General features: G+C 46.5%; 1 protein-coding gene across 2 annotated transcripts in view; it reads right to left on the bottom strand.

Annotated features, from left to right (window-relative positions):
* Window positions 1-26,521, bottom strand: part of LOC149339311 (uncharacterized) — a 276,702-nt gene that overhangs the window by 3,541 nt on the left and 246,640 nt on the right. The window lies entirely within an intron of this gene.

Genomic DNA, 26,521 nt, shown 5'->3' with positions numbered 1-26,521 from the left:
GCATATGACACATGGAAGCGGTGCCCTAGTGTTTTAAGCATCCGTCTCGTTACGAGGCAGCTGTGGGACCCGATTTCCAGTGTCGCCGGGTACCCACCGAATTTCAAATTATTGTACGTTTTGCCAAAATCCAGTGCTCGTCGACCTTGGGGTGAAATGCTTAGGAGTAGTGGGTCTTCGAACCCAACTTGTGCAGACCAAAGCACCTTAGCCATGGCGGTCTTTGGCCAAGCTGCTTTTGCGCCACTAAATACGAAAACAATATTACTAGAAAATCTGTAACAAAAGCGCTAATTTACACTAGACCTGATTTGGCGCACGCATCCGCTTTGAAGATAATGATGGAAATGACGGAGTTTGTTACGGGAGCTATCACCACCAACAAAAACCGTTAAGCTTTTTGACTGCAAGGTTTTTAACGAAGATATAAATAGTTTAAGTTATAGGGTTTCTGCGATGCTTTTCTGATAAAATAACTAATATATCTCTTTCCCTGTTTTGTTTCAAAAGCTCCAGATAAAGCGCAGTGGAAGTTAGGCACTCTCCAACGTGCTTTTCTCAACTTTGTTCGTGTGGCTTTTTTCGCATTAAGAGCGCTCTCATGTGTCACGATTTTCGACAGGCGTAAGACAGGCCTGCGCACCTGGCTATACAGACCGCTATCGACGCACTGCCTATCCAAAAGGGCTTTAGTCTACCCAAGTGGGCATTTGTAGAAACCATTTTTCGCTGCGACTAGTTTGTAATCGTTTACAAGTCATCACTTTAAGAAAGCTCAACTCTGATAAAACAGAGAAGAGACTAGCACTTTTTAAAAGTACGTAATACACCGTGTGTGCAATGATTGTGGAGGATGTTATGTGCAAAATGCATGAAATTGAACTCGGACAGAATGAGAGACGCATCTGCGGTGATTTTACACTTGTTCGTGGAACTCTTGCGTGGCACTAATCCCAAATACACATACGACATTTGTGTATTCCGTTAACTCTGGTATTCCGTTCCGGAAACGCTGGAAATTAGAAGAATAAAATATCGACTCAAATTTCTTTTCTAGATAATGCAAAGGGAATTAAAAATAAATAAAGAACATTATGTGAAAACGCCTCTAAAAAAACACAGCAGGATACTACAACCTATTAACACACGTACGGATGTGTACCGGTGTTCCTTCTTCCTTGATGTAATTGAAATATGGAACAAACTACCGCGATGCTGTGGAGTGTGCGAACGTGCAACAGTTTGAGCTAGGTGTCGATATGTTTTTGAGAAATGGTGCACAAATTTTGAATTCTGATTCAAGATTGCTCACTGAAGTGCTTATGAAATGTATTTGTTTTTGTTCCCTCCCTGTAACGACCCTCATTTGAGGGTTAATAGTATGACAAAATAAATAAATAAATAAATAAATAAATAAATAAATAAATAAATAAATAAATAAATAAATAAATAAATAAATAAATAAATAAATAAATAAATAAATAAATAAATATTTAGTTCGCAGAGGAGGCAACCTTGCGCCGTTAGTAATGTTTTTTGCTATTCGAAACAAACAAACAAACAAAAACCAACCGACCGACCGACCAAACAAACAAACAAACAAACATATTGTGCTCATCAACTACTTTGCAATGCATCTGCCAAGAGGTGCCTTTTCCCTAGATGCTTGAACAGCTCACATAAGCGTAACACAATTCTGTCGTCTTGTGGAAGTCTTGCCACGGGAAAAACGAAAAACCAAACAAAAGCAAGTTGGAAAATATTTGGAGGAATTGCACCGATATAAGGTTTCCTTGAATGACCGACCCACCTACAGCTGTCCGTCTTGTAAAAAATGCAGTACCACCGCTTTTACAGATTGTTTATGCGTGCTTGATAACGGTTAATCTTTTTTTTAAAAAAAAAAAACATATATGTCAGTGTATGAAATTTGCCAAATCGTGAATGTCACTCGTACTTCACAGTGATACCGTTGAAAGTAGGCCATAACAAAGTCCTGCTGCGACGCCACCATGGAATTCATGCACTCTTTTTGCAGGTAGACATTATGGATCTCGAAGGAGTAAAGCGGAAGAACAGCGCATTCAGCTGCAGACTCAGAGAAATGTTTTGTCAACACAGAAAAAAAACACACATGTTAATCCATGCAACCATTGTGTTACTCTAGTGGCTGAAATGCAGCAGGGTGTTCCTTTATGGAAACCGGACATGGGGAAGTAAAAAATTCAGGGGGCACTTTGGCTCTCCAAAGTGCTGCAAAGCGAAAGCTTTTCCTGGAACATTATTTTTAATTTATTTTTATTTTTCATATTTTGTTTTATTTTATTTTCATTTTTATTTAGTTTCCCATTTTTGTTGTTTCAGTTTTCTTTTATTTTTCATATTTTTATTTTTGTTTCTTTTCTTATTTTTTATTCCTTTTATTTTATTTATGAAACCCATGCATTCACTAGATGCGCCTTTATTCATGCTCAAACCCTGAGCCTTCGTGGCGGAGTGGTAGCGTCTCCACCGTTTCTTTTTAAGTATGCATCATGGAAGACAGTTGGGCTAGTTGGTGTGTATTCGTTAGTGACTGCGACATTGCAACTAGCGTGGAAAGCACAAGGACAGCGACAAAAAGAACCGACGGGACAGTGTCGCCGAAACGCGGACAAATCTGCCGACGGGGCTGCCGACACGGCAGTCGACACGGCTGCCGACACGGCTGCCGACACGGCTGCCGACACGGCTGCCGACACGGCTTCTAACGACAGTATGAGGCATTAAAGGCTTTCGCCTTAAAAATGCGAGCGTATAATGTATTTAATGCATTAACGCAGGTGTTTTGTGAGGACAGGAAAAATGCAGGCGGTCACCAGAAAATCTCGGTAAGTGAAAACGGAGTTTAAGCCAGCCATGCGGCGAGGACACGCCGGAAAGCGCAAACGCAGAAAGCGAGGGGCGTACGATTTGTTTCCCGAAGGACCTAACTCCTACCGCTGAATTTATACACTGGCGACGGCAATAGCAGGGATGCCGCAGAGATTTTGCGTGACAGCAGCCGCGGTTCACCAACTTCAGCCTACGGAAGGCTACGAAACGGCTTTTTTTTTGTCACTATGCTGCACGCAACAAGCAGCACTTGGCATCCATTCACGGCGCTTGCATATCCTTCATCTCCGCGTAACTGCAAACGTGACGCACCCGAGACGAGTCGGCTTCAGCGCGAAACTGTGTTGTGTTGTACCGACCACAGCGGCTGGGTCGACGTCTCCTTTACAGCGAGTAGCATCTGCGTTTTTACGACCAGACCTTGTGACGCGGGTACCGAACGCAGCAAGCGGACAGGCAGCATTACATCCTCTGCAGACTGTCAGTAAAATAAACAATGAGTGGCACGGGCTCTAGCGAGTTTCGCGCGCGAACGTAAAATGGCCGGAGACGAGACCATGCCTCGGCTCCTGTTCATGGAAAGCCGGCCCCTGTACGTCGCGGGAACGGACGCAGGCGAGCTTTATGTAGCCGGCGCGGTTACGCAAATCGGTGACCTATAAAGCTGGGCTGAAGTATGCCTGTCGTTCCGGTGCCTGAAAAGTGTACACGCGACTGACAGCGGCGTTGTTGGCTATGCTGCGGTTAAATGTTTAGTGGTCTGTCGAGCACGAATTCACGCGAATTCGAAACCGAGGAAGGAGAAGAGAGAGAGAGAGAAAGAAAGAAAACTCAAGAATGAGCGAGAAAGCGAAAGAATAGCCAAGTCCAGAAAAAGCCGACCCCACCCTACCCTCTCTTCGAGAAAAAGTAAAATAGGAAACTACGCTTTCGTTCGGTGACCAGAAAACAAACGAGCTTTTCCAGTGTTTACGCATACGGCGCGCGCGAGCCTAATATTTTCCTACTCGGTGTGCTGTACTGAGTGGTCGGGAAAGTAAATACTGACACAGCTATACCCTCGTCGTCCCCTCGGGGCGGCACTAAAGGCTAGCTTTTGAAGGGGAAAGCAGCGAAGAGGAATGAAACAGGAAAAATCCTGGAGATAAAAAAAAAGCGTTCCCCGGCGTCGTACTTTTATAGAGGCTTCGTCTCTTCTTTAGTCGCTGCTACAGCGGCAGCGTTTTCGAGGCCCCCGTCGAAACCGGTGGAACACGGGCGTGATAGATCGGCTCCGAGGCGGCCGCGAAAGGCACGGGGCTGGCCTTTTCACGCAATCCCCTTCGTCGCTCCCCCCCCCCCCCCCCCCCTCCCACTCCCCGTCTGCCATCACCATCGCCGTGTCCACCTCGCAACGCGGCGACCGGTTCATGGAAGAAATAACATGCAAGAAGAAGAAGAAAAAGAAAGAGGTTGCGTGCAGCGCGCGAAGGACTTTGATGAAAGACGGTGCATTCTAATGGAAACAGGAAATAAAACGCAGGATCAAAACACGATAAAGCAAGTTAAATCTGCGAAGCCGTGTAGTTTTATATGCACCGAAGTGGAAGTGGGCGTCCGCGCGGGGCGCCGTTGCTAAACGCGGACACGAATGACAGCGTGGAAAGAGGATTTTTTTAATCTTATATTTTTCTTCAACATTCTACATCTACGAATTGGCCTTAGTCTGGGTGAGCTGCCATCGTTTTATTCTTCCCCTGAATTCTCCCGGTGTTCCCTTCATTCACAGCATTTGTCCTCGCATGAAATGCCAGTAAAAGCTGTTTTTCTCAATCTCCTACTTGAGAACAACCCAGTAGTCGTAAAGCAGGTTTCAGTTCTTGCATGGCGGATTGTACGGCGTTTTATTGATTTTTTTTTTCGCGTAGAGAGTCCGAAATCATAGAACCGTTTACATGGACCCCATTGAAGACTGCGTAAAACATGCAGCTGCTTAAGAAATAAAGGGGAAGGAAACGTGCCAAACTTCCGCGTATTTGAAGCGTTCGAAAAATGCAAAATGGCAGAGATAGGGTTTAGCTGCTGAAACGGTCCGTTCACTCTTTTCGAAAGAGAGTTGTCGCCCGGATTCCAGCCAAGGCACAAATGAAACGAATCCTTTGGCGCCCGTAGCATAGCTTCGTAGTGTCCAAATCAGGGTGACAAATTCGTACCAGTACTGCTTGAGCGTAGCGAGCTTGATTATGAGAAACGAAGCCTGGCTTCAGATGGTAATGCTGGTTGTGCAGGCGACAGCCCCCCCCCCCCCCCCTTCCTCTCTCTTTTTACAGAATTTTCTTGGACAGCTTCCGCTTCACCTCTTTTAGTAGTCTTCCCTCTTTCTTCTTCTTTCTTTTCCCTCACGTAGCTTTCTCACCCTCCTTATATGTACCAGGCCCCGCCCCCTGTTGATGTGACCGTTCTTCGTCTGAGATATTTCCGTCCATCTTATCCGAGCTAAAATAGGCAATCCTTTTTTTAAAGATAACGGTACATCGTGCGAGCCCGCTTTTGCTGCTCCATACCCGTGTGCCAGTTGCTTTTCATACGTGACTACATACGCTGAAACGCTAATGATAAAACCTGGCCACTGAACACCTGTCTCGTATGAGTCGAGAGGGCAAGGCGCCTTCGAGCACACGTTTAAAAAGAAGAAATGAACGTTGGGCTGACGCATGGGTGGCACAAACCTGTTTTCAATTTAATTACCGCGAGATCACCTTTTGACAGTTAAGACGTCGCTGTCGAATTCCTGGTCAATCTTCACTACAGGCAAGTGCTGCCTTCAGCACGAAGTTAGCAGCAGTAACAACAATGTCTGCGAGTTTAGTGCGAACTATTTCTCCTGTGCACCTTCTACGACGCGTTCGTAGTGTCCAGGAAAAAGAATGGCTTCAAGGAGATAGAAAATGCGCCCCCAAAAACAAAGGGCGCTTCAGGGCCGCTTTTAGAAACACGCATGGCTCGAACGTTGGCCGAAACGTTCCGTGGCTCCCAGACCCGCCGTCGCAGCTGAGGCCGAACATTGGCTGCAGAAAGGGAGCGACAGCAGCGACGTATTCAAAGGGAAGGGAGGTGGGGAAAGAGAAATGTTGGGAGAAAGAGGGAGAGAGGGGAAACCGAAAACGAACTTCCAGCGAGACCCGGTGTGCGTGGCACGTCCGCGGGGGTCGTCCGGAGCGCTGTAGAAGCTAGCAGAGGTGCGCCACCTTCGCGCATGGCGACGGCTGGGGCTGGAATGAGGAGGCGCGCCCTCTGGGCGCACCGGAGCAAGGAAGGACGGCGGCGACGAATGATGGATGACGTTGTTAGCTCGCGTGTCCGGCGGCAGAGGGGGCTCTCCTACACGCGTCGTCCCCCGCACATCACGACGTGCCCAGCCCCGTAGGACTGTACGTCTTCCGCGTCCTGATAGCGAGAAGCAGGCGAGCGCACTGTCTCGTTCCGCCGACGCCGACAACGTGGACAGCCGTTGTGCACGCCCGGCGCACCACATAAGGAAGACGCATGAGTCAGTCGCATACGCCATGCGTTACTACTTTTCGTGGACGCACACACGCACGCATAGGTCTGCCTTATCGGACTCTCTCCCTTGTTCCGCGACCTTACTGCCATACTTTAGTGAACTGTGGTTTCCCGACGTGCTGCTCGCCCCATTCCATTACCGATGCCGACTCTGCATGTCTTCCTTGTTCGGTCTCTTTCTTATTCCTTATTGCCAGCTATGCAGGGACATTGAGACGTGACTCTTCTCTAGGAGGTAGCGCAGAGTCCGTTGTTTACGGTTTTCTTTTCTCACGGGTACTGCGTGTTTCCACCTCGATGCACTCACTGCGAACAAGCTGAGTGCACGTTCGAATAAGGTAGGCTCTGGGGCGATACGTGCTTGACGGTGAGTCCAGTCGAGTCATTGAATCACTGGCGTGTTTTGTTTTTGTTGTTGCAAGCTACGTTGTGTGGAGACACCCGGACGTAGAATACGTCGTCCACTTATCTTGGTCGTGAAAATGCTACGGCAAAGGCACAAAAGGCGATAAACCACACACGATTACGGTTCTAAAAGCACCATTTCTTGAAAGGTTTTTTTTTATTAATGCGGATGCAATACATGTGAGGGGCCGTGTCGATTCGTAATGCGGTACACGTCAGAAACAAGAAATGTCGTGTAATAATCGACGTTTCCGCGTGTTACATGATTATGGTATTCCGCCTCACTTGCAAAAAAGACTCCATGCCAGGTAACTGCGCATAATTCATAATGATTCATAAATGTCCTAAGATTTAGGAAACTTCGTCACCTTCATGAATGTGAGACGCAGAACTTCTACTACTTTATTTCGGTTGTCGAACAGCCTCGACTTTTCTTCCTCTCTTTGTATCCGTAGGGTACGACTAGAAGTCTTGACTTTGAGCACGGCGTTATGCTGCTCAAATTCAAATTACATGCCTTCATTCTCCTCTGTTGTTTCCTCGTGGCAAAAATTGGAGTAGAACATGTCAGCTTTGGAAACACGCTCTAGGCAAATAGACAACCATGGGCGCTGGATGTGATGTAAGTGCTACACATCATCAGCTCGTCGCTTCATCTCGAAAACGCAGCGCGATGCCAAATATGCTTAATGTCGTAAATCTTAAAGGCTCATTTTTAGACAAAAATCAAAACGCTGACGGCAGTGTGAGCAGGAACTTAACGGAAAGAAAACTGCCGGCAGCTCAAAGGGGGAAAAAAAGTTAGAAGGCTACTCGCAAGAAAATTCCTGAAGTGGTCCCGATGTGCTGCGTGTATCGAGACCGTTAAGCGCTCGACGCGTACGCTAGAACAAAAAAAAAAAAAAAAAGAGAGAGGCAGTTTTGCGTTAAAAACACCACAGGTGCACTTACTACGGCGCTCGCACCAACATGGCACAATAGTTACACATATACGTAAAACTAAGGTTTCTCGCTCTCTTCCACGGCGAAGTATCACGAACGGCTGCAACGCGCCCTCACTTCACGAGAGGGCGACACATTTGACATGCGGTAAGCCAACATGTGTCACGTGAGTACACAAGGTAAATTTTAGAGCTCTCGTTGCTGGGACCACTTAAGCGGTATTCTTCCAAACGGAAAGGCTAAAGCTGGAGTTTTATGATAAAACATACTACGACGGCGACGCCAACGCTGCAAACCACCGAGAATGTTCCCCACACAGCCATTGTAGTAATAAAATTTACATGGTGAAGCCTATCAATTATACAGCTTCGCCACACAACTTGTTCAGAAACAGTAAAGCACGCTTTACAGGAAAAAAATTACGGAATTAGCAATGGGCTTTGTCAGGCTGATTGGTTTCTGTTTCGTGAAACCATGAACAACTGCGCTAAATGACGACATATCCAGGAAGAAGATACGATAAGACATGCTCCACTTGTCTTGTCTTTCACTATCTGTGTCGCAGTTTAGAGCAGTTCTTCGCGGTTTTACGAAATGGGTTTAGTATCTATGTTGAATGTCAAAGTTACTTCGTTTCACCTTCCGAAGGTCGGCACATTACGAGCGCTCTCGAAGTGTAATGGCATGCGGTCAAGGAATGGAACAGCTCTCAGTAGAGGTTGGTCGAGCGTCGCTTCGACGCCTAGACGGAGTCAAAACGTGGTCAACCGCTCTATGCAAACATGGCTTCTTTACGCGCCTTTTGCGATCGATATTTTCAATAAGGCTCCGAGAAGGGGCGTTTGCTTTCGTTCTTCCTTCTCCTCTCCTTCCGCCGAGGCGACGTGTCGCAGGCATGTTCCAGGCGGTGGCCTAACGCGGCCAGGGGAGGGGGGGAGGGGGGGGGCGGGGGACCCGCTCACTTAGCCCACGGTTCGTCGCGTCGGGAGGCGCGGCCTGGGAAGCCGCTAGTTCCGCATCATTGAGAGCTCAATGTTCCATCCGTAACGCGGCCCGTGTCCTTGCTGCCCGTTCTCGGGCGATGTGCGGCCGCGACCGGCGTTCTAAATGACAAGCCGAGCTGAGGAAACGCGGTCACACGCACAGACACGCGCGCTGTGTGTACGTAGGCGACGGTGTGGCTTCGCCGCATAATTGGTCTAAGTGCAGCAAAGCACGCTTTACAAACAGGAAAGAGGATGCTGCTTTTTCTGGTTGGTAGTATCATAGTAAGAAGCAGAAAATAAAGTAGGTGTACGTGACTGAGTACCTATTCTTCATGTGCTGTTGGATGAACGAGTAGGGCAATGAGGCGGAGTTAAGGAGCAAATATTTACGAACAATCTGAAAGCACAGTAAAAAGGACACATTAAAGCTATACAGAAAAGGAAGAGGGGGAAAGAGAAAATGCTAAATTACCATATTTCGAGGCAAGAGTGCAGGAACTGTATGTATGCATATACGTACGTTCGTATGTATGTATGTATGTATGTATGTATGTATGTATGTATGTATGTATGTATGTATGTATGTATGTATGTATGTATGTATGTATGTATGTATGTATGTATGTATGTATGTATGTATGTATGTATGTATGTATGTATGTATGTATGTATGTATGTATGTATGTATGTATGTATGTATGTATGTATGTATGTATGTATGTATGTATGTATGTATGTATGTATGTATGTATGTATGTATGTATGTATGAGTGCTTCACAAAAGAACGTGTGGCGCCAGCTAATTTTTGTCTAAAGCTGGGCTACACGTTCCCTTTTCCTCTGGTACTGCGGATGATCAAGCGGTAGGTGGTCCGCCTTGTGTTGTTGCATTGTTACATTTCCTTTGTACGCTGCCGCCATGCATGAGTGGGTGTTGACCGCGATTCTGTGATGGGGGAGGGGGTTGAAATAAGTGCTTTGTAGTTTGACAAATGTGCAAGCTCAAAGTAGTGCGCTTGAGGGCAGCGCCCCGATATCGGTCGTCTTCTATTCGACCCGTCGCATGTTTGTGGCTGTGGCCGCCCGCTTACGAGTAGCGTTTAGCAGACGACGCTCCGTATCGGCTGTATTCGTGACTCTTCCATGTCGTGGCTTCCGGCTTTATCACAGGTTCTGCGACTGTTACTGGGCTGGCACGCAGGATGCCACGCCATGCTGTCATTTCAGAACGTTATCTCGCCTAACAACGACGAAGTTAACGGAAGGCTCGGGGCGCCGGCTATGTGCATGGGCTGGTCACGTGATTGCGGACGATAGATGTTGACATCGACTACTATGTGGCGGTACGGAATCTGGGCCTCGTTAGCTAGAGCTGTAAAACACGGCCTTTTTTTCCCAAATTCGTATTGACGTGCAATTCCGGCAAATATGATACCTGCGTAATATATTACAGAACGACGTTTTGCTGTTCAGCTCCGCGTCTCTACGCTGAGGCGAAAGCTGAGCTTTGCTCGAAGAGAATTTCTCGTCTGTTTTCCCTCCTACACATAAGGCAGCTCATTTGTTTAGAAGTTACAATGTCATTTCCACACTAAGTTGAGGACAAAGAAATAAAGAAAGGCAAACGTCGTCTCTTCACTGCGAGAAAATTTGAAACCCTGAAATAAACCATCGAAAGTTAAAAAAGTGCAACACTGAGAACGGGGGTATTAGAAATATAAGCATAAGAAGCAAAGCAAGAACAAAAAAAAACAAAAGCAAAAAGAAACAGAAGAGTCAAGGAAGCGGGAGGGAATCAACAGCGCGAACGCATGCTTCAAGCTAAAAATGGCTTCCCCTCAAGAAGCACTTCCTTTCGCTAGTCTTTTTACGGTCGCTGAACATGGAAGCTGACACGGGAGGGGAAGCGATGCCTCCGGTAACCGGAATTGGCCTGAGGAGGAACCGGCCCCGCGCAGACTGCCAGGCGCAAGGTCTCGGTTGGAAAGGGCAGACCCGTTTCCGGGAGCTCGGCCGCACGGACAGGCGGAAAACCAGCAGCTCTTTGCAGCGGACAATATAAATCTGCGATATCGCGAAGACATTTTTTCGCATTTGGTGCTGGAAGGGCGATTGGGAAGGCAGCTTATATCGGTTAAGTCCATCTAAGAGTTGGCTTCATTGAGTTCTCCTGTCTTCCACTGAATGTTTCGTCAGATGCGATATATTATCGACCTTATCTAACAAACAGGATCATAAGTGGATATTTTGCATTACAAAATATTTACTACGTCCAGTTCAGAGTTGGAAATGTAGCTTTTGGACCTCGATATATTGTTGGCCACTGAAGAAGGAAAAAACATGAAGAAAAACTTGAAACTTGAGGCTTCTTGGAAGGGCATTCTGAAGCCAGCATTTGCACTAAGGAAGTGCGTCCGAAGGAAGACTTCGTGGCCTCCCTACATGATGATGTGAATTGGAAAACAAACGAAAAAGATATTAAAATAAATGTCATTCGGAAACAAACCTTCTGTTTCAGTCTTTCTAAACAGAGTTAAGATCATTATTTGGTGCACTAAATCCACCATAATTTTCACGTTAACCCGATTGACTTTTGAAGCATTAAAGCTCAATCAACAGCGCCCTTTTGATTCGTGACCTCTGCTGCTTCACTGCGATGCGCCCACCGTCCGCTCCGTAGTCGGAAGCCCAAGTCGATCCTCTTGACTCGCAGTCAGAAGGCAAGGCTGTCTCTTCTGCTTGTCCTATTTTTGCTCTGGCTAACCACACGCCGACGAAATGGAGGGAGAAAGGATGGGAGACTGAGGGGGGAAGGGGGATCTACGTTATCGGGCAGTGACGCATTTCTGCCTTTTATCCACGCCCCGGTTGGCACAAGTGGATTTCCTGCCGTCTGCACCATTAACGTTTTTCAGCCCCTGGCAGGGAAGCCCATTCCCGGCAGAAGAAAGGGGAGGATGGGCCAAGTTCCCACTTTCCCGAACCCACTTTTTCTTCCCCATTCGATCTCTTCCACACTGTTGCTCAGGCCCCGCCGAACTGGAGCGAGAACTCAGCCGCGTAGCGTCTGGCACAAGTATCCGCCCGGCAGCAGCCTCAGTGGACAGGCGACTTTTGTTATGAGGGTTGTTACTGCCGGAGTCTACGGTTTTATTACAGGGTTCGGAAGAGGTCTTCATCCCGGGGGAATATAAGAGGAGAATGCGATTAGCGTAGTCCTTAACTTATGCTGACGATCACGTAACCACCTAGACCTACCTTTGAAGCAGGAAATGCATTTGATATTCTAGCGCCCTATAAATTTGGTAGTTTCTCCCTTCCACAGTATGCATGCTTTCCCGCTTGCCTGTCTAAAAAATTAAGCGTTCATTTTCAATTGTTTTGGAGCTCTTAGAAACTTCTATCTGTGCCATTATGCCGAGGTGGGTACGTAGTGGGAGCAGTTGAAGCTAGATACTCGTCGAGAGGTTATTTTTGCGTAATGTGGCGCAACCACCTTCGCACTTTATTCAGATTTCAGCACACATTCCACTTAATGAAGTAGGGTACCAGCGTTTCGGGAATGAGTACGCATGGCATTTCGTGTATGCCCTGTCTGCTCCTTTCGAGGTCATAATTTTATTGTACTGTTAGCTTCTTTCCTGGAATAGAGGATTAACGTTCCGTGATCTATTCTTTGACGCTGACATTCTCTATTGTTTTTCATGTATTACTGATCGTTATTTTTGTTTTTTTACCCACTTCTATGGTTCCAGTGCAGTACAATACAGAACTGGATCTTACAGGGACAAGTCTTGTAAAAATTCACCTGCCAGGGAGAGTTAGCGGCTATTATATTCAGGTGCTGAGAGGCCGCGGCGACTGCATTTCGATACAGGCAAAATTCGTAAACGATAATGAATTGGGCGATGTCAACGCACGTTAAAGAATTCCACTGGTAGAAACCCCATATGCTATGTGAAGTCTCGTTTCACGCGGAGACTCATGCATTTAAAGGGGCATACTACGTGACGCCAAGGATTATGCGGAATGGATGGTTGGAATTGCTCATGTTTTATGCAATGATTGTAAAATACTGGCTGAAATATGAAAACCTCGGAGCTTGAAAATAGCCTAAGTTAATGACTCGGTTGCACTGTAACGGTTGAAATGAAAGCAGGAAAGTATATTAACACGACAAAACTACGAAGTGCACTTAAGTCTTCTTATGTGCAGAATTGCGAAAGCTGTGCTTGGTCAGCCACGTGCCTTATTGGCTGGGGCAGCGCCGTACATTGCGGGGGGGGGGGGGGGGGGGGGTTTCAGTCGGTACCGCATGATGGCGCTACGACTGCAAGTCAAGCACGGAGAAATTTTATCGGGGACAGAGGGAATTTGGTACTCGCTTGATTGCGACATCTGCAATTGACATGTTCATATTTACAATTGTAGGCTTCAGTAAATATCTAGAAGATACGTTTTAAGGCGGAAGCCTTTAATGCCTCATCGTTGTAAGCAGGAGTTGTCGACAGAAATGTCACGCTTTTCAATTGGTCGAAAAGGTCGTGACGTCACAGTGCGCGAATTTCAAACGGGGCCAATTGTACTTTGGCTAGTAACCATGCAGCCAATTAAAGGGATCGTATAGTGATGCTCCAAGTAAGTGGGACTGATTTTAGTTAATTGCTTAATTACCCGATTAGCCTAATTAACCGTTTAGTCAGGCCAGATAAATAAATAAAACCGAGTAGGAAATTGGTCGAGTTCGGGAATCGAGCCCCGGTCTCCAGAGTGCGAGACGAGCATGCTAACCACTCCGCCATGGCAGCTCGATGGCTTGGAATGAACAAAGGCGCGCCTAGTGAGTAAGGTCTTTTCGTTCACTCCCATCTTCCTCCCATCCCGTTGCGGCAAGGTTTAGGTGTCCACCCAGATATGCGAGACAGATACATTTCCTTCCCTCAAAAACCAATTTACTTTAGGTCAACAAAGTGCTCTCCTGAATTTTGCTGTGCTTAACGTCGAGAATTTTTGAGAACTGTGCATTCACTAGACGCGCTTTTATTGAACTTCAAACGCCGAAGTGTCGCGGCGGAGTGGCAGCGTCCCCGTCTCGCACGCTGGCAGCCCAGGTTCGATTTCCACCTGATCACCCATTTAGTTTTACACATTCATTCATCTGGAGTGATGTCACTGTTCGGACAAGTTCTGCGGACACAACTGAGCTATGTAATGCTTTGGCATTAATAACGCAGTAAATGTGGTACTGTGAATACGGCGGGAGAAGACAGAGGAGCTTGGGATCGACAGAAAAGAAGAGCGCGGTATCGCGAAAATAGGAACTTTCAAAATAGGGTTGGCTGGATACATATTTTAAGCGCGTCACGGCCATAATTGGCATAGCGATAAAGCAGTGCATCCTGCCAGCATTCCCGTATTTTAAACATTACGCGCCGAGTAGTAATGTTTGTACCTAGCTTTCATTTTAATTGATTACTTGGTGTTATTTCTCGAACTACAATTAAATATGTTTCAAGCTGCGCCCGGATGCTCATTTTGGGGACAAATGGTGGGGCACATTGAGCTACAGAATTGCAAGTATATAAAAAATACAGCATTGTTGCTGTGTCTCACGAGCAAGAAAAAAAACAGCAAACGATAATTTCTTTGAAAATACAAAGGAAAGTATAGCTAAGTTGAAAAACAATGGGACAGGCTTCAATTTTGTTGCTTTCCTTGCACTTGGTTTAACTGACATTCCACGAAGTTTTCAGTTAGAATCTAAAAGCTCTCCTACACGTTGAAGTTCACGCACCAAAAGTCTCGAGTGTAATTACCCTGCTGTCCTGCCTGTTTGCTGCCTTCCCTTTCGAGCACCATTATCCATCAGGGCCAACGTAGCGAAACAGCAGTGTCTGGGATTTTATTTCGGTACTACTAATCTCCGCTTACATCTACACCGGAGCTTTGTTACGGCGCTGTTGATCTCAAAAGATTAGGAAGGGATTAGGTGCGTCCCGAGACTTCGGTGCTCAGATGACCTGTTCAGTCTGGGCTGGATTAGCGCTCACGCTTCAAGCTGGATTGGCCGTGTAATCTGTGTCGTCTTCCTCGCCCTGAGTATGCCCATTTCAGATTTTTATTTTTCGTGTTTTTAAGTTCTCCAACTGTGTTGACAGGCACTTGTGATCACAAGGCACGATCCTCTGATTAAGACATATAAAAAGTGGCGAAAAAAAGGTATTGTGTTTGTTCCGGGTCGGAATTGTTCAGATAGAAAAAGAATGAGTCTAGACACGAAAATGACGTGGTTAAGGCACAAGCTTTAAAGGTAAGCTGCTCTGAAGCGCTGTGTATATTGTTCACAATCAGAATGTGTAAAAAAGTTAACTGACGGCGACAATGAGACTGCTTATTATATTTTAGTGCATAGGATTCAGTCGTTCAGGTACCATTAAATTGATAAAACACGTTGCGGAGCTCGTTGGTGATGCATAGTTTCTGGGGTAGCAAATCAGCGTTGCTGATTTCAGACGAACACATACACAAACATGACAGTACGGGTGCCTGTCATGACAGACATGACAGTACGGGTGTCTGTCATGACAGACATGACCGCACTCATCCTGCCATGCCTGTCTGCGCGCTCGTCTGAAATAAGTTGCGCTGAGTTAACATTCTAGAAACTTGGCACCGTTCAAGAAAGCCCCGACTACAAGGAGCCGGGTTATTTAACTATAGGAAGAGATTATTTTTTCAAATTCTGTGCCTGATAGATTTGGTACAATGACGAGGAGTACACGTGCGTCGCCTGGGCCGTTTAAGAAAGAACGATGAAGTACGCTTTCAGCTGTCAAGATTAGCCATATTTTCTTTGAACACTTTTTTTTGAATAATTAACGCCCGTTTAATTACATAAAGTAGTAGAGGCCAACACTTCACTTATTAGTCTTTCATTCGTCCTTTTTTTTCTTTATGAACAACAAAGCAGGAAAATATAGCTCTCATCTGGCTGCGGTCTTGTTTGACTTCGTCTAGCAACAACCTGGCTGCTATTAAGGCGCTTTTACGTTTCAGATCGAAGGTATAATGCGACACCATGGCGAGCCCATCTGTATCCGTTTTTAATTTTAATCTTCCAAGCAGCGTTTTATTACAGTGCTGCCATCTTTGGAGGCTTCTTTCTGGCTTCTGGTTCAAAGAAAAAACAGAGAAGAAAAAGCGACACGATAATCCTCAGTCAGGGTTTTAACCAAAGGCGTGTTAAGAAAAACGCCTGACCTCCCGATAACTTTGGTCTCAGTCAGCCCCAGGGAATCAGAACACGGAACCACGCACACGTCGTCCCGAGTTATCAGGCGTGTCGCTCAGAGCGAGAGAGAAGGCAAAGAGGGGCTGGCGAGTTTGATCACGGCACCGTTGCTTCCCGCAGAGTACGTTAGACTTTCGAAATCCCCCGCTTTCTCGTACGCGCTCCTGCGATGGCGGGATAAGCCGAGTGGAGAGAGCACGTCGTCTGTTCGTCTCTCCGTCCGCGCATTAAAAATCGTGTTACACACCGCTAGGCGGCCGGCATTTTCGAAACAAAACGCGCTCGTTACGCGGCGGCGCGACCATTCACCACGCCCCGACCGATTCGGCGAGGAGTTCGTACGTATTGGCACTCGGAGGTGGAGGGAGTGGTGGCCGGCGGTGGAACTGAGGCCGGAGAAGACGAGACAGCCGCATCTCGCGGAGGAGAGGAAGGGGAAAGGAGGAGGGCAGGAGACGGGGAAAGAAGGAGAGAGAGGGGAGGTTAGACGAACACGCGAGCGGCATTTTGACAGCGCGTGCCCGCGCTCATTGCGGGGGCCGGGGTCCCCGGGCCAATTACGGAAGGCGGCCGTCTTAGGAGGACACGTCCATTACGATTAGCCGGAGAAGAAAGGCTCCCGCCGCCCCCGACGGGAGCCGGCGGGAAGCCCGGAGGGGAGGAGAAGCGGGGCACAGAGTTCGGCTGCGTTCCGCTATTAGCGCTTTTATTGGGACTGACATTTCGCCCACGAGCTATAGCTATAGATGCCGAACTCTGCAGTTTCATCCCTCGTCTGGTTTCTTTATGTGTTGTTCTCTCCCTTCTGTCCTCTCCCTGGTGTGCCCATTGTGCGATGCCGAAGAGGCGGCTTAGGGATAACAGCATTGAAGTTTGGGAACGATGAGATTGTTATTTGAAATCGCGACGGTCATCAGTGCACGCAGAGTAGCGGAGAATATATACGCAGTACGCTGCCTAAGATTGAATTAGATGTTACAGAAAAGAACGACCAGCGAATTTACGGTGGAGCCATCTCGCATGCTTTGCTGCCTCCATCCTTTTATTTCGGAGCAACAAAGCGCGTGTAAGAAAGCACAGCACTATCAGCCAGGTTTCGCTTAACCCGCGCTAAGTGCGAGTATAGTTTGCGATCGAACAACTTTGCTGTTTTCTTTTCCTATCTTAAAATAATGATGTAGAACTATGTGCGTGCTTTGTCATCTAGTTCGTGCATCCGGCTGTTATCCGGTGAACCATGTGCCGACTTGCGGCAAAAATGGGAAGAGTTGCGATCTGGTACTAACGGAGTAGCATCTGACAAGTGCACAGATTCCCCAACACATATCCTGAGCGCTGACGCTGCAACTTTAGTAACCTTGTGTCGCGACAACATGCTGAACATTAATCCTTGTAAATCTAGCTGCGTCATATTCTCATTTTCGTAAAAGACCATTCCTGAAGCTCTTCTTGCGAGTGTCGGGCCTGTACGACAGTCTGTGACTTTGCCTAAGCCTTTTCGCCTTGTACTTTTTCTCATCTCTCTTTCCTCCCTCATCTTTATACTCCCTCATCCCTTTGCGCCAGTGCAGGGTATCAAACCGGTTCCAGCTACTGGTTGATGATGATGATGTCCTCAGGCTTAATGGCACTGGTACTGGTAATGGTACTAGTTAACCTTCCCGCCTTTCGTCCTCCTCCTCTTCTTCCTTCTCATCCTCCCTGAATCTTCACCTATTTTCCTCCACTCTGCCGTACGTATAGCTACTGACTACGTGATGTTTCTTGTGATAGCTTTTGGCTGCCATTTAAAATTTCACAATCAAATAAACTGCCGAAGAATAAAGTCCGCATGCGGTGTAAGGATGGTCCTTAAAGAACACCATTATTTTAATTTGCATGCGTTCATCTCCGTCTACCACGCTTTCATCCCTAGGCATATTGACTATTGCATTTATTCTTCGGAAAGCACAGAATACACTTATCACCTCTATAACACACATCGAATCAAGTAATGCAAACAAATACAGTGTGAAAAACTTACCGCATGCTCATATTATCCTGGAGGTCTCATCCATTGTTCATTATTTTATTAGAATTCCCATCTAAAAGTTCACGAAAAAAGCAACTCGCATTCCGACAATTAAATGTATGCTGTTTCCTCACAAGTTTCTCACTTCCATTGCCACATCAATTTCTTGCTACAGAATCATAAACCGAATTAGAGTAAATTCACAGTTAATTTTCATGCCACATGTTTATGGAATTGATTATAATTTTATGTGCAAGCGATCACGTCACATTCATGCTTTCAAACATAATTTTTGTCTCTTTCTTCAATCAAGCTAAATGACGTTTTTCACTGGTAATAGCATACGGGGCACTCACTTGATATGCGTCTAATTATACACGTTTGTTTTCAACTGTTTTCTCATTTTCATATTTTTATCACACTTATCCAAGCTGTGCTTTGTTTATAGCTTGCATCATCTTGCATTTTATGTATTGCACGTATCGTGGATGGTCAGGCTGAGCAGGCTCTCTCTCTGAGCGATTGACATGCGGCTTGGTATTCCCATCTTCGTCTTCACAGTATTTTAAAAATTATTTTCTGTAACAGTTGTATTTTTGCGCTGCTGTTTTTTTATTTCAGCATTTTCGCGCATATTTTTTTAACAGGAGGTCTCCTGTGAAGTCCATGGTCTTGTGACTATGTGTGTGCGTATATTTCAAGACCGATTGTAATAAACTGATTCTAGTTCTCTGAGAAGGCCAATTTAGTCAGACGTACAGCCCTAGAAGCTTGAGGAGGAGCCATTTGTCTACGTGGCTGAAAATACCTTAATCGCGCTGGATGGAGCTCTGTGGCACTTGCCTTGCATGTTTAGCCTACATCCTGCAAAACTTCTTAATATCTTTACTGTTTTCCAGTACCCGGTCAAAGTACCCGGAAGAAGCAAATACCAACTCGGCCAACAGCTTGCCGTTTTAGAGCTGCTACTCTCATCTTGAGGCGAGTGCATAATTTAAACATAATAAGCCAGACTCCGAACTTAAAGCTTCGTTATTTCGTTAGCTGCAAAATATTGTTTATTAACACTACTACCGTTGCTGTGAGAACAAGGGCACATAGCCTCATACTCACGCATGTTCATCCTCTGTCGCAAGCATATAGGCCGCTTATAGTTTATTTTTCAGCCACATAATAATGGATCACTTCAAGTATGTGAAAGACCAAATGGTCTTAAGAGATGAATGCCGGGGTTCACCTTACCCTGCAGATATTCAGGGCTCCAGGGGAGCTGTAAGCTAGTCACTACACCGCTGAGAAACAAACTATGCAGCCTGGAGAGTTTTTACCAAGGGTACACATGAGCCTCTGAAACAGTAACAACGCTCAGTGCAAGTAAAAGAAAAAGAAGAAAAGAAAACAGCCAGAATGCTGTGAAGGTTATAAATTTTTCATCTCAATGCTGGGTATCCGCCATTCGCATTCCGCCGTCTTAAACAAAAAAAGGAAAGTAAAATCGGGGGAACTAAATGACGTCGTGTGGCGGAAGCGTATCCGCGAGACAAGAGGGCTGCTCGTTCGCCAGAGCACGATTACGTGCGCGTACGCAGTCGCAGCCCCGACACAGTGGCGTGGCAATTTGGGCGCGGCGATTATGGCTGCGGCCGGGAGCCGTCCTCGCGTCCCGGACGCTCAGTGCTCCCAGAGAATCGTTACCGGACGCAGAAGAGGTGCCGAGGGCGGGAGGGAGCTGAATGGCTGCGTGGTTTTCCCTACCAGAATGTGCGGCGTGAGGAGGAGGAGGAGGTCAGGGCGAAGCAAGGGGGAGGGCAGAGAGCGAAGCGTTGAGGGATGAGAAGGTTGTAGACGTGTGCAGTTTTCATTTTTTTATTGGTAAGCAAGTGGGTAAAAATTATGCGGTGTGAAAGCTAGGCCAATGAATTGCCGGAGGTTAGAAGACGAGCACACGACGCTGTTCAGGAGGCAAAGTGGGAATTCCCTGAAAAATTGGGACGTGGAAAACGATGCTCGCGCCAAGGAAACAACAAACAAACACAAAAAAACACACCTTCCACTACAGGGAGCTACGTTATTTTTCGGGGAAAGAACGTTATGTCCAGGAGCCCAACGCGAAGTAAAATTCTGCAGGAAACTAGAGCAAAAATTGACACGGCATTCAGCATAAGCACTTCTTCAAGGCTAGAGGCATGCGGAAAACGAAGCTGTACAACTATACCTTGGATACACAGACATGGAAGGCAGCACGCGCACAGTGCCATTTTCTCTCCTTTCACGGAGATGCCATCAGTCAAGTCAAACAAAAATAGCGCAGGAACAGAACAGGGACAAACAAGGACAACACAACGAGCGCCCCTGTTCCGTTCTGTTCTGTCCTTGCGCTATTCTTGTTTTACATGTGTTACCAACAAGCCCAAACTACCACCTTAATAGACATCAGTCAAGGAACGTTTATTGACATTCTCAGTGCTTCTCGCTAATAGACTTTATCTTTCTCGTGGATAGTGCTAGCACCGACGGCTTGCTTCCACTTGCTCTCTCGTGAGGTTTAGTGCCACGGAATCACCAAAAGAAACCCTAACACTTGATAATGACACAGTAATGTGTAAATGGCAGCCATTATAGATACCCGACATGTATGCATACTGAACTGATAGCAACTATTACGATGAATGATGTCACGTAGCCGTCACTAGCCACGCGCAAACTCTTATGAAAATCTGCGCGCAAGAGAGTACATCAAGTACGAGAGAACCAAAAAGATATAAATAATAAGGAGGGAAGGAACAATGTAGAGCGCGGAATAAAATTGTCCTAGTCTAACAGACTAGTCTAACAGCAGGGGGCGCCAGATATTTAGGTGGGCGGATGAGATCAAGAAGTCTCCCAGGAAATGGTTTCTGCAGCTGGCAAAGGACAGGGATAACTGGAGAGACACAGGAGAGGCCTTTGCCCTGCAGTGGGCGTAGTCAGGCTGATGATGATGATGATGATGATGAGTTTAACGGAATGTAGCAAGAAACTATTCAACAGGAAAGGACGGTGCGTAAAAAGAGACACGGAACGCTGAAAAAAGTGACGATGGGATACGACCGAGATAACCAGTCATGCAGGGCGAAAAGACCATTTAGAGACGCTAAGTGTCTTCTTCGGGACGCTGTTTCAGTGTGTACGGAACCGAAGCAAACGCACATTGCGGTGACAATTTCAGAGCATCTTCGATCGAGCACAGCCTTGATTCTGCGTTCGAGTGGGGAGAGAGGGAAGAAATGGGGAAGAAGAGAGGGAGAGAGAGATAGTGGGAAAGAGAGAGAACAGGAAAGAACGGGCGGTCCTCAAATAGCCCCGAAAGGGAAAAGAGAGGCAGGTGCGGACAGGTGCGGGCATTCATGTTAACCTCGTTAGTCGACTGCGGAGCGGCTGCGCTCGACGTCGCATTAATGACGCTTTCCGCGCAATTAGCGAATCGTTTGGGCCGCCTGACCTTGCCGCGCGCGAGGGCTCAAGGAGCAGTGGGTCGGGAAGAGCTGCCCCGGGCCTTTTCCGTCTCGCGAGCCCACTTGGGCGGGCCGTATCAAGCGAGGAAACGTAAAACGGCGTGGGAGGATAGGACATGTCGTAACAGGAGTGCTTCGGGGGGTATAGCGAATCATTACGGCCTCCACGCTCCAAGGCCACTGAGCTTTCTTTATCTGGGTGTGTTAGAGAAAGACTTGAGTAGAGACATAGAAAGGCCAATCAGAAGGCCAATCAAAACTTACAGAATAAGAAAACCTTTCAATCCTTGCTGACCGATTCTTTTCATTTACTCGCACAAATGTAAGAGATTAGAAAATGTACTGCTCAATCAGTATCTGTGAGAAAGAAATGTGGAGACCGGAAAGAACAGCTTACAGAAAACAAAAAAATTTTTTTTGGTTCTTCCTGAGTGCTTTCTCTTTTCATTTATACGTGTAGGTACAAAATACTTGTAACCGCATTATGCAGGGTGTTAACTCTAAGACATTAGACAATTTTTAAAAATAGACTTTTTGAGTTTGAAGAGCGTTTTTTTCGGCATAGCATTGTGAGCGGAGTAGTACATCAGAATACAGCTGATATGTGCTAACTTGCAGGCTGGTTAACTAATATTGAATGGTCAACTTTTTACCTATCACTATTAGGCTCCTTAATTTTTGAGCGTAATTAATACCCATATTACGTTTTAGGATTTCTAAAAAGCGGTTACCCTCCACGCTGTGGCCCAACAAATTTTGGCTAATTCGACAAGGTACGTACGCTTGAGAGGTTGCTTTGCCTGCAAGCTTCTCGAAAGCTCATGTATTTTGACGCGATGTAGCTGAAAACTGGGCCACAGCGCTAAGGGCAATCGCGTTTTCAAAATTATGAAAATTGATAAGGCTGACACTTACGTTGTACTACACGCCTATCAATAAGTAAGGAGCCTAACAGTAATAGTTATAAAGTGAACTATTCAATATTAGTTGACCATATTGGTCAACTAATTGGACTACCATATTGGTAGTCCTTCTCAGCTCTATTCTGATGTATGTACCACACCGCTGACAATGCTATGTAGAAAAGGCACCCTTCTAACGCAAAAAGCTTATTTTTAAAAATTGTGTAGAGTCTTAGATGAAACACCCTGTATAGTCAGTTGGTGCTTTTATTGTGGGATGATGTTCATGCATGTGATTTCTTTTTATGTATTCAATGAGAGGAGGTCCCCCTACGTGGCTATCTACTCGGGGCCTCTTTTTGCATTATGCATTTTGCAGTATTTTATACGTCACTGCTGACGCAGATTTTTGGTCACTCTCGGAGGGGGCGGCTGGGCGGGTGGTTGGGGAGGGGGAGGTCTTGTTTGAACCATGTATTTCTCGCACTTTTTCCGTGGAAAAAAATAAGTTCGGCATGGTTTTCTTGTGCAAAATTTATGCCTGTCGGCCGCCCTACTCGCCCCTCCCGCTTCCCCCTTCCATAAATACTCCACTGCGTCACATGCTAAGAGCTCTATGCTTCTTATACAATTAAGACCATTGTAGAATGCGCTGTAAAGGATTTTGTTATAACAAATGCGTTCCTCGCTTTCTAGCAGTGTTATGCAAGCGTTCTAATCTGTTTTTCTCATCTATATGCAACTAAGGCGCTACTCCCTAAATTTTGTTTGCATGCTTTCACTTTCAATGTGTTTTATTTGCCCTCGGTGCTAATAACGTAACAAATCGAGCAGCCGACTGGTGTATACTTTCTGCACAGTGAATCAACTTAAAATTGCTCACATTTTGGCTTTATCTTTAGTGTTTAGTGAGTATCCTGCGCTTCATATACGCACGAACATTATGCCCGCCCGTCGGTACACGCTGCGGGCTTAGTTTCGTTTTCTGCAAATATTTGCCGACAGGAACCATTGTCTGCAGTTGCCACTTCAGCTCGCAAAAGCGCGCACAAGAAATTTGCCGATGTCTGAGACGTTAAGGCCTGCGACAAACGAAAGCTACTTTATTTTTAGCAGCTCAGTGTCCTCTTCGGTTCTCTGTTTTTAGCGATAGCAGAACGTTGCTCTTTCTTCTGAATAGAACGCTCGGCTCACTGTAGCGAAGAGAACGAGCTTTAGGAAGTTTACCCCGATCATTAACTTAAGATGAGCAAGTTTTTCTCTGAGGAAAACTACGCTCTTCTGTATAATCCTCATTCTAACTTGTTTGCACAACGCAGTTATAGAAAGCTTTTCATCAAAAAAATAAAAAAAAATAGGGAAAATGGGATTTTCCAAGTGAAAGTTTTCGGCTTAGCCACACCCCTCCACTCTCCACTCTCCCTCATCCTTTACTTTAACTCATGGTTCGTAAGGTTCAATTTTAGAGGGCGGCCCAGCGCCCAACTATTTTGAACTGCTAACACACGGCCACCATTCTAATCTTACCACCGAAGAAGCAATGGTTATGGGATTATTTCTTCGTTAGACTCCATTAGCGCATTCGTTTCGCACCCTCCAGGTTTCGCCTGTTTTGCGTGGGCGTATTAAGTTTGCGTTATCGACCCCAACCAGGAGCAAATTTGCGACTGTAGAAACCGAGCGTCTAGCTGGCAGCGCGCGTGGAAAAGTGATCTACGCAACTAGACGAAATGCCTCCCTTTCGCCATCTCCTTTACGCTTAAATTAAAGGCAGGGAGGCGTTGGCTGATGGAGATCCAATATCCGAAGGCACGTTAATCTCTCGTCGGTGGTGACGTGCGATAACTGGGGCTGTAACGAGGTGACTCACCGAGCTTCGAATACGAAAACAAAGCTGCTGCTCATGCAGTGAGAGCTTAAGGAAGCTAAGTGGTTAAAAAGGTCATTTGCTGACGAAAGCCGCGTCACGAGGTGTCGCCACTTTCACTTAAGCCTCCTTCGTTGCGACAGACTGCAGTGACGAAACGCAACGCTCGCTACTAACTTCGGGAGAACGTATGTTAAAGAACTGAATGACGCTTTCTTCTTTCCATGACCACAGATAACTGGGCTTAATCCCGCAAGCTTGAGATAATTGAGTTAGAGTATGCAGAATGAAATTATAAAGTAAGGCCACAATTTGTTGTAAATTCATACGACGATCACGCTACCTTCTAGCCGTGCTTGACAAACATGGTATATCTGTAAGGAGAAGTTTCATCGGGGGACAAAATTCTCTAGGACGCGTGAGCCACACTCGTAGCAGATAGTTCCTCTATCGGCCGCTGGCGTTATACCACACACGTGGAAAAGAAAGTCTGTCTTTCGCATTGTCGGCTGTGGTGCATCCTACGGCTTTTGGATCTGATAGCACTTGCATGCGTGGATATAATCGCAGCTAATTTAAAAAGTAACTAACTTGGAGGAGGACTAATTACCATTAGCTATGGCAATGCGATAGCGTAAGAGCCTTACTGTGAGCTACCATGCACGACCGCATATCTCATACACAGCAATAATACCATGCATCACCAAACACACCTTTTGAATTGATCAGAATCCTTCATTAATTTCATACTGCACATCACATCATGTCGTGTTTTATGTTATCGTTGTTCCCGCCACATTTGCTGCCCTCACAGACCACCAATTCACACGAAACATTCAGTCTGCGTAGTCGCAGCCATCGTAGTCCGTGTCCATGTAAATATCAACGTCGCTGTCCTCCGAGCAGAATTCGCACTCTTCTCAAAGCACAGTACGCGTTGTTCCTGCAAGTCCGATGACTACACGCAGAGAAGGAGCCGAGGTAGCGGCGGCTGCTTCTTCGCAGAGGTAACCATCGCCGGCCGCACCCTCCTCTCCCACAGAAAAAGGGAGAGAAATTTCTCTCTCTCTCCACGTTGGCACCTACCAACCGTGGTAGGTCGCGGGTCTCAGGTGACTTTTCCGTGCACCGTCCTTGGCAGGTGTGCGACACCGCCGGCTTTACTTCGCAATGGGGCGCTTACGCTAGCGCATAAAATTTTTGTGCAGTAGTTCAGGGCAAGGATAAGAAACTGTATTTCCTAGGCAGCGCTTCTGAGCTTCGTATATCTCTCATGCGCTCGAGCAAAATTTGCTTCCTTAAAAAGATATTGCGAGCTAGTCTTGTGATATCTTCGCTACCGTTCGACCACCGTGCAGTCGCAGAACGCGAACAGCAATTTGGGTAGTTCGGCTTACCTCTCATTTGAGTATTGTCTTCGCTACGAGGTTGTCTACTTTCATACTTGCAATGCTGCATCCGAAAGCTACGAGGAACTCCGTGCAGTGAACCGTGTGGTACTGGAGGAAGCGTCTGGTTAATAATTTGGAACGGCAGCTCTACATTACAGAGTCCTCCAAAACGGTGCATAAGGACAGTCCTCTGAATGAAGCTTTCAGCCCTTTACCTTTTCGACAAAAAAGGCGCCATCCAGAAAGAAGCGCACCAGTAAAGTCCCAGCTGAAATCGCGTCGTGGCTTCCCTTTTAATCGAGGAATCCAGAGAAAGAACTTCACGCTCCAAATTTGTGTACGCCTTCTCCCCGTCTCCCCATTCAGTCCATCTCATCCCTCGCGTCGTGATGTCGGTTTTCAGATAACGGCGCCGTCTCCGATACATCGTACTTTTTGTCTGCTCCTATCCTTTCTTCGTTTTATTTTTTTTTCTCCCTTTTCTGCGGCCGCCGATGTTGATTTGAGCGTTCCCAGTGCTTTCGTGTTTGCTGCACCAGCCGCAGAGTGGAGGAGCTCGTCGAGGGGCCAACATTCCGGCTTCTCTTTCTTTTTTTTTTTACCACGGTTGGAACCAGGGAGCGCTTCCTGCGGCGTTCCTTAATTTAGACGACGCCTTCTTTTCCCTCTCAGCGCCGCCACCGCGCTTCCCGCATCAGCCCCTGCTCTCGCTTTTCCCTCGCAACCTTTTTTTTCTTCTCCGCAACTCCTTTCCTTTTCCGCCCGCAGCAATCGATGAGTAATTAAGCGTCGGACTTGCTTCCCACCGCTTCCCT

The sequence above is a fragment of the Amblyomma mixtum genome, chromosome 6, assembly GCF_055824585.1.
Source record: "Amblyomma mixtum isolate Tamu chromosome 6, ASM5582458v1, whole genome shotgun sequence".
Lineage (NCBI taxonomy): Eukaryota > Metazoa > Arthropoda > Arachnida > Ixodida > Ixodidae > Amblyomma > Amblyomma mixtum.
Note: the sequence above shows the minus strand (reverse complement) of the source record. Positions and strands in the feature narration are given on the sequence as shown.